This window comes from Pipra filicauda, unplaced genomic scaffold (genome assembly GCF_003945595.2).
Source record: "Pipra filicauda isolate LSUMZ 115617 unplaced genomic scaffold, ASM394559v2 scaffold170_size1570365_pilon, whole genome shotgun sequence".
Taxonomy (NCBI): domain Eukaryota; kingdom Metazoa; phylum Chordata; class Aves; order Passeriformes; family Pipridae; genus Pipra; species Pipra filicauda.
Window position 1 is genome coordinate 149,322 of NW_024104218.1, and position 8,201 is coordinate 157,522.

Below are 8,201 nucleotides of genomic sequence, written 5' to 3' on the forward strand. Positions count from 1 at the left end.
GAGCTGGCAGCTGGCCAGCCACAACTTTCATCAACCTCAACATTTGGGAAGTGTCCTGTGCCTGCCAAGTCTGTGGGATAAACAGACCAGCAGCAGCCAGAAGCCAAATCATTTGTTAAGTCTTAAGTACAGTGTTCAGGTTATGGCCACCTGCTTCCCCCCCCTCCCCCCAGTGGGTTATTTTTGGTGTAAATCCTTCGTAGAGTTTGTGTATTCACATTCCTGCAACCAAAAAGTCTTGGTTTCCTCACACGTGACTCAGGACTTGGGAGCAAACTGCCCAGGAATATTGTATGATCTTCTCACCACTCAGCATCCAAAGCCTCTCCCTAGGCTTTTTTTCCCCCCTCCAGCTTGCTCCATCCCCAGGGAGCAACTCCCAGTGCGTGCCCATCATGGAAGGGCAGGTTCCCACCTGGTTGTCATGACCCTGAAGGCACCTACTGTCTGAGACTGATACGTGACCAAAAACCACAACCAAACCTGGGCATTGCTGGGAGCAATTGGCTGCTGAAACACTGCCCAGCTCCCTGTATGTATTCCCAGTCCTCCATTGGCCTGGGGGACAGTAGTGGCATTTCCAGACTGAAAACTCTTTCAGCAACTGCATTCTGGTGGATGTGATGCACACCAAGTGTGTGGCCTCCCAGGGATGCAAAAAAATAAACAGACACCTGAAATAGGGTAGCAAAGGGCACTTAATATTATTAAAGCATCCCACTGCTTGTGCAGGGCTTTGGTCCTACAGGGAATCACAGTGTTAGGTCTCTATAAATCAACTCCTGCCCATCACAGACCCTTCAGATGCAGTAGCCAGGTACACTGACAACACAACCTGGTCAAATACACCTGCCAAATACACCCTTTTTCTGTTCCTTTTCCTTTGCTGCTCTCTGGCATTTGTTTTTGCCTTAAGCTCCCCAGCAGTAAACAGGACCCTGTGTGTGCAGCTGTGCAGGAGGAGGCTGCAGCAGGAAGCTCTGAGGTTCAGCTCCTCACAGTGACAGACACCCTCCGGTCCTGATGGAAGCACTGGGTGCTCTTCTCTGACTCTTCCCCATGATTATGGAGATTCTTTCTCTCAGACAGTCCCCAAGATGATCCCAAATATTCACAGCAGCAGCCTCAAAGGTCTCCACTGCATCCTCCTGCTCTCTCTGGGATGTGGGCACCTGCCTGGAGCACCTCAATCATTGGATTTAAATGCAAATTTTATAGTGGTGAGAACAGTAGCCTGATCTCGAATTTGTGCTCTTCCGTAGCAGCCTTTCTCCTTCTGCTTTAACCACCCACAATGTCAGAACCACCTGGTTTATAAATACAGCCCTGAAAACTGCCCATAACTGGGTCCTTGCACCTGCTGCTCCCACTGCTGTGGCTCAGGATGCTGCTTCAGGCAGGAGCGAAGTTGAAGATGCCCTGGGGCCAGGTCTGCCACATGTTACTCCGACAGGTTTCTGTCCTTGGAGGCGACAACCTCAGAGCGTCACGGGATGAATCTGCTTAAAAGAGTTAACAAAGAAACGACAGAGAGGAGCTGCTGCTCAAATCAGCGTCTTTAACCCGAACAGATGAGTTACCCAGTGCCCCGAGCCAGTGCGCCCCAGACTCGCTGTGTTAATCATCCCCAGCCCGTGACCAGCACCATATGCCACGGCTCACGGGGTGACATCAACCTCAGCTGGAGCAACGTGGGTCAGGGGTGCTCTGAGGGGATGCACACTCACAGGCTGCTCCGTGGCAGGGCTTGCCTGGCACATCACGTCACATCACACCCGTCAGCTCCTGCCTCTGCACCCGACACGACGTGCCAGACTCTCTGGGACGTGATCCTGCACAGCCGCTGCTGAGGGTGGAAGTGCCAGCAACAGGAAGGGCTTGGAGAGGCAGGAGGTGAGGGTAAGGATGCTCACCATAGATTCCCTCGTTTCCCCTTATAAAGAGGCATGGATTCCAGGGGGACTGCTGGCACCAGGGGGTTGGGAGGTGCTGGGGGAATAATCCTTCCATGGGCGTCTGGGCTGTGGTGGGAATAGTGCAGAGCCTTCTGTCACAGACCTGGAAAGCCAAAGAGATCATATCTCCCACAAACACCTTCCTCTTCAAGCTTATTGAGGTTGTCAAGGGGTTTGTAGGGCAAACCCTCCCTGTACAGAAGCCACACTGAGTTTTCTGAAGGAAATCTCACTAATCCACAATTTTCTGCTCTTTTTTAGACCTTCTGCTAACTTGCCCATTACAAACCTCAAGCACACAGGGCCTGCAGCCTTTGCCATTCGATGCACCAGCCCTTTTGCTAAGCTGATAAAGCTGCATCTTCAGACTCCTCAGGCTCTTTTGGCCCCATGTCCTCTCCTGGATCAGCTCCCCTCGAAGTTGATCTGTCTTGCTGTGCAATCTTCAGGAAGCAGCTTAGTGCCAGAAAGCAATGGCTAGAGGAAAAGCAAGAAGAAAGGCTGGCATCAAAGAGCAGAGCCCCATGCGGGAGGGCTCAGAACCAACCTACCCCCCTGGAAATTCATGTGGCAGACGGCCCTGGACCAACGCCCACAGCAGATTCCAGCTCCTCTTGCTGTTATTTCTTACCAAACCAAAGAAAACTCTTCCCTGCCATTCCAGAGATGGGAGAGAACACTTCATGAAAATTAAGATGGGTCCTGGAAAATCAAGGATGGCAGCTGATGCAGGGTGTCCTATATCTGAAGAGCAAAAACTGGATTTGGCGTGTTTTTAAATGATAAAGCAGATCTTTCCTTACCAAATTTGGTATTCTCCACCACGTCAGATGATGAAGCATGGAAATATGTCATCTTGGTTGCACAGGGGGAACAATAGGAGAGAAAACAAGTGGATGGATGGATGGATGGATGGATGGATGGATGGATGGATGGATGGATGGATGGATGTCCCATGGTGAAGAGCACTGGGAAGGCCAGGAATGAGCTGAAGTAGCCATGGGCTGGGAATGTCACCCACAAGTGAGCGTGGAGGGTGGAAAAAGGAAGGCACTGAGGTAGCATCTGCTGGATGAAGAGCCCTTTCCATGGTAGGACTGGAGCAAGCTTCTCATGCCTCTCCTGAAGAACAAGGCTAGAGCAGAGTTGATCCTGCTCAGAGCATCTTTTGTGGGGATACATGAATCTGTGTTTCAGTGCGTGGAGATGGTTATTGCAAAGCCACTTTATTTATGGTGTTTTTATTGGCAGGGGAGTGGGAGTGCAATACAATTTTAGCCACTCTGATGTCTCCATGTCCCTTGCAGCCCACCTCCATTCTAGAGCAGATTTTTCTTCACATTACATGATTCCTCAAACTGTACAGAGGACTTTCTGCACCTGAAATGGTACAAAATTAGGATGGTCTTGCAGAGCAGGGTGAGGTGTGGGCAGTTCTGAGAGTGCTGATGGCTGTGTGTCTCCACCACCATCACCAGCCCTGGTCCCCACCAGCTGCAGGAAGCAGAATCTCTCTGCATGTGGCAGGAATAGCGGAGGACCAGGATTGGTGTGAAGCTCAGCCAGGATGAACTTGAACCTGAAGAACGATGCACATCACACTGTGAGCTGAAGGAGTCCAGATCTCAGGTGTGAGCAGGGGCAGTAACAGCCCAGACAGAAGCACCTTTTTTTGATCATTTTAGAAAAACCATGTTGAAGATTGAAGCGAGTCTCCAGAGCTCCCAAGTCGGAGACCACCACTCGGTTATGCTCCACTTCTCAAAGCTCACACAAATCTCTCCCACCTCCCACTGTCACTGTCCCCTGGATCACACCAACCCTTTATAAACACGCCCAGAGAACGCTTTTGTCTCTTCCTGTCCTTTTCAGATATTTCGGGTATTTGTGGCAATCTCTCCTGTTTATATAACAAAGCCACAGCCCAGTGTTTGTGACACCATATCCATGGAAACCCTAATATAGCATGCACAGGCGACTAGATCTCATTAGGTGGCTCAGCTGCAGCAGCACTGGGGAGGGAGTTTCTCTGGGCTGCTCTGGTGGGAAGGGGCCTGGCTGCCCACCCAGCCTCGAGCCCTTGGCGAGGCAGCACCTCCCAAAGAGAAACGATGCTCTACTTTGGCTAATTTTGGCCTTTCTCCTGCTGTCCCACCACCAGTTCACCATGGCATGGCCCAGCCACCCACCTTTTGCTCTGCAGCAGGTCTATGGGTGCACGGCTGGACCAGGAAGAGAGGCAGAAGTGATGGAGATCCTCAGTCATGGCAGTCCTTGTCAGAGCAGGAGCAGCAGGTTCGAGCTGTAAAGAGCAGTTGATGTCCAGTTCTGTCTCTGATTCAGGGAGATTACTCTGGTGCCAGTGGGGAGGTCCAACTGCATGGTTGGGCTGGATTCCCTTTGGATGTGGTCCTCGTTGAGGATGAGGCAGAGGATTTCTTACATGGTGTAAGGAAAAGAAAATTTTGTCCTGAGGAAGGCAAAACAAGTTAGGAGAAAGCAAGAAGCTGGAACAAGCAGAGGTTTAACAAGAGGGATGTTACAGCCTTTGTTTTTCTTGTGCTGTAAGGCACAAACTCACATGCAAGGAGGAGGGAATGGCTCTTCCCTCTCACTGCTGCTGGATCACAGTCTCCTCCAAGTGTCCTGTCCTGACTGTCACCTGGCACATCTGTGGGTTAAACAGCGACTGCTGCTGTCACATGTGGAGGTTCCTGTGCAAAAACATGCAGCTCACTGTGGCCCAGCAAGACCCAGGTGACACAGAGACATTAAAACCATTTCAGAGAGCACAGACACTCACCTGTGTCTCTGTTGGGCAATTGAAACTCGGATTTGAACCCCCAGCACCTTCTCAGTGCATGACGAAGCCAACAGTCAGCAGGCAGATCCCTAATCCTTCTGATTTGTTATGGGAAGAAGACTGAGCAAAGTGATCCCTTGAAAAGGATTATAAACAGTTCTCCTGGCGTTGGGATGTATATGGAACACCTCCTGTGAGCCACTGGTCTGGTCCCAGCTCCATGGCTCTGGAATAAAGGGTGAGAGGTGGATCTGGCCAGAGAAATTGCACACAACAGCCATCAGGGCAGGGGTCCTTGAGACCCTGCCTGGTTGCCCATCCCCGTGAGCATCTTCCCTACTTGCCAACTCCCTCTTCTCCCTTCCCGCACCACGTCGGGTCCAGTCTGAGTCAGACACTGCCAGACCTCATCAGCACCGAGGCAAATTCGATCCTGGTCTGGCTGGTTGTGGATGGGGGCTGTGGATGGCAGAGCCCCCGGGGCATGGAGAGCTGCACTGGCCGTGTGGGAGCAGACAGCAAAGCTTCCCTTCCCTCCCTGCCCTTGCCCAAATTGAATTTCCATTTATGTTAGTGAGGCAATGGATTATAGCTCCGAGGGGTGCTGCCTGCTTCAGTCCCTAATTTGGCGCATCAATTGTGTTTAAACCCACTTACCTGTAAGGCAGCCTTTGTTCCAGGCAGGCAGCCCTCACTCCTGCCGATGGAGGCAGCTGCTTCCCCAGCTCCCTGCCACGAATGTCAGGCACTGCTGCTGCCAGGGCTCTGGAACCCACAGCTTATCTCCAGCTTTGCATCCAGGGTCATTAGTGGCAATGAAAGGCCACAGCAGTTTGTCACCAGGAGGGTTTGGATGTGTGGCTCTGCAGAGGGACGGGGTCAGTAACACCCAGTGGGGGATTAACGCTGCTGCTGGGGTTCATTCAGCATCCAGCACAGCCAAGCTGGGGCCTGGGAGACTCAGCTGAGCACTGTCCACCAAAACCAGCCCTTGTATGGGATTCACAGCACACTCCGCTCTTGCATCTTTTCTGCCAGGGAGTTTGGCAGGGTCTGCCTGGGGAGAGACATGGGGTGTACAGGGGGACACCTGAGTCTCATCTCCAGCACAGGATGCTCCTGTGTTAGCACCAGCACAATTATGCTGGCATTAGCCCTGTCAGGAGCTCACAGGTGGGCAGAAAGCTGCTGCTGCTGCTCTGCCTTCAAGGAAAGGGGCTGAACCCCCCAGAACTGGGCCCATGGGAAGCTGTTCCATGTCAGCTCTGAGTGGTCAGAGTTCCAGCAACAGGAAACTGGCATTTCTACATCTCACTGTAATCCTAAAATAAACACCCGAAGCAATGAATGGAAAGCTGGATCCTTGCTCCTCACCTGGATTTGTGACCCACGACGAGGGAGAAACTGAAGGGGAGAGAGAGAGAGAGATACATTTTATTTTTTTCCCCTCTTCAAATAAATTCTTACTGCTTATCTGCAAAGTTCAGCTGTTTTCAAGCTGACCTGCCCGTGTTATGCTGTGCCACTGCAAATTCCTGCTGTACAGGAAAGCTCAGGAGCTCCACTTGCACACGCCAGCAACCTGGGGTTTCATCTCTAATACAGGGAGGCAGAACTCGTCAGCTGAGGACCCCCTCCTGCCCCTTGGTGAGGATCACTTGCCTTCCTGCTGTGCTGGCAGCTCAGCTTCTTCTCTTTACAATGAGGAAACAAAGCCAAGAGAGGTGGAGAAGTGGGTGAATCTGCTTGGAGGAGGTCAGGGATGGGGAAGGACAGAAATCTGCTCTCAGGGGCTTTCGTAATGCAGCCAGATGTCTGCCCAAGCACCAGGGCTGGAAGATGAAGGACATCCATCTGAGCCTTCAGTGCATCCAGGAATGAGCCCAGGAGCCTCAGGCAAAGAGGAGGATGCTGCATCCTCCTTCAGGAAGCTGAGCAGAGCTGTGGAAGGATTGAGGTGCAGATCCAGCTCCTCGGGCAGGAACCCCAGGGCACTGCAGGGGTTCCATTCACAGTTCCAGTGAATACGACCCCACCTCTCAGAAATGCCATGGTGGGAGCCTTCCCAGGCATCTCCAGTGACCTCCTGCATGTCATGCTATGCAGACATGTGCTTTTGAGGCTGACAGCAGCAGCAGTGGGAGGGCTGGTGTGGGACTGGGCTGTTCCCTGGCATCACTGGGCTCATGGGATGTGGGATGGGGCTGAGGGATGCTCGTCTGAGAGAGCTCAGCTCTCCATCTTTTTCTCTGCATTGGCCTTTTGCCTGATGAAGCTGAATGAGAGATCAAACCCTCTAACCAGCAGGTCACCCGACAAGGAGAGATGCCCCGGATCAATTGACGCATTCCTGAGTAATGGTTATGTCTTAGGACAGTAAAACCTCATCGAATTTAACGTAGAGATGCACACACTGATGATTCATTAAAACACCCGGGCGCTGAGCTGAATCTATTTCCTCTCATTACACGGGGCTGGGAAACGTGGATCTGCCCCTGTGACATTGCTGCAAGGACCAGGAGTGAAACCCAAGACCCAAAGGGGACTGGGGGGGACTCCGCACGGAAGGCATCCGAGAGCATCTCCTGTCACGTGAGCTGGCATTAATAAAACAAGACCACAAACTCGGAGGCTAAAGCAAGGCAGTGTGTGTGTACCAAAGAGCTTGAGGCAGTTCATTATAATTCCAATTAACGTAGAAAAGTTAATAACCGAAAGAGAATACATCAGACTTTAAACGAACGAGAAGGGGGAGGGGGAGAGACAAAAGGTGTCTTTAAGCTGGAGCTGAAGTCCCAGCTGCCACAAAAGCAAAGAAATAACAAATATTTATCACATCCAATGGTCCAGAGAGGTAGGAGCTTTGACGGGAGCCAAACTGGGGTGGGAGAGGAGTTGGGCTTTGCATGGGAATCCTTATTTTTGGATGCTGTGCTGGGGTTTGGAAGGGCCAGAAATTAGTCACACAAAGGCAAAAAAGGAGAGGAGAGAGGAGAGGAGAGGAGAGAAGAGGAGAGGTGACAGGAGAGAAGAGATTTCATTTCTGGCTGTTTGGGGGAAATCAGCATTTTCTCTCGTATTTAGCTTTGCAGGGAAAATATTTCAAACACTGCCAATATTACCTAATGCCTGGGAGGCCAGACAAAGCCCTGCATGTGATCAGGGCTCCTTTGTGCTAATTGTTTGGCCACCTTTGGGGTGATCCCAGGCTGGGGTACATGGGGACTCGGGTCAGAAGCACCACGAGCAGGGTAGAGCATGTCCATGCAGGGCTCAGCAGGAGCAGCCTGTGAGGCAACAGCCCTTTCCAGCCACTAAGGAAGATTTAAGAGTGAATCACATCAGCCCAGTCGAATTCAATTGCTATTGATAATGTCCATGTGCAATTAGAGCCAATTAAGGGGAGGCAGCGAATGACAAAAGCCAGAAGGTGGGGTGGGGGT

General features: G+C 51.7%; 1 long non-coding RNA gene across 1 annotated transcript; it reads right to left on the reverse strand.

Annotated features, from left to right (window-relative positions):
- Positions 1-1,766: 1,766 nt before the first annotated feature.
- On the reverse strand, positions 1,767-4,667 carry LOC113998621. Its single transcript, XR_005562929.1, has 4 exons — positions 4,537-4,667; positions 4,145-4,425; positions 2,245-2,432; positions 1,767-2,058 (listed from the first exon to the last, which is right to left on the reverse strand). It is a non-coding gene; the product is annotated as an uncharacterized LOC113998621 (long non-coding RNA).
- Between the last annotated feature and the right edge of the window lie 3,534 nt (positions 4,668-8,201).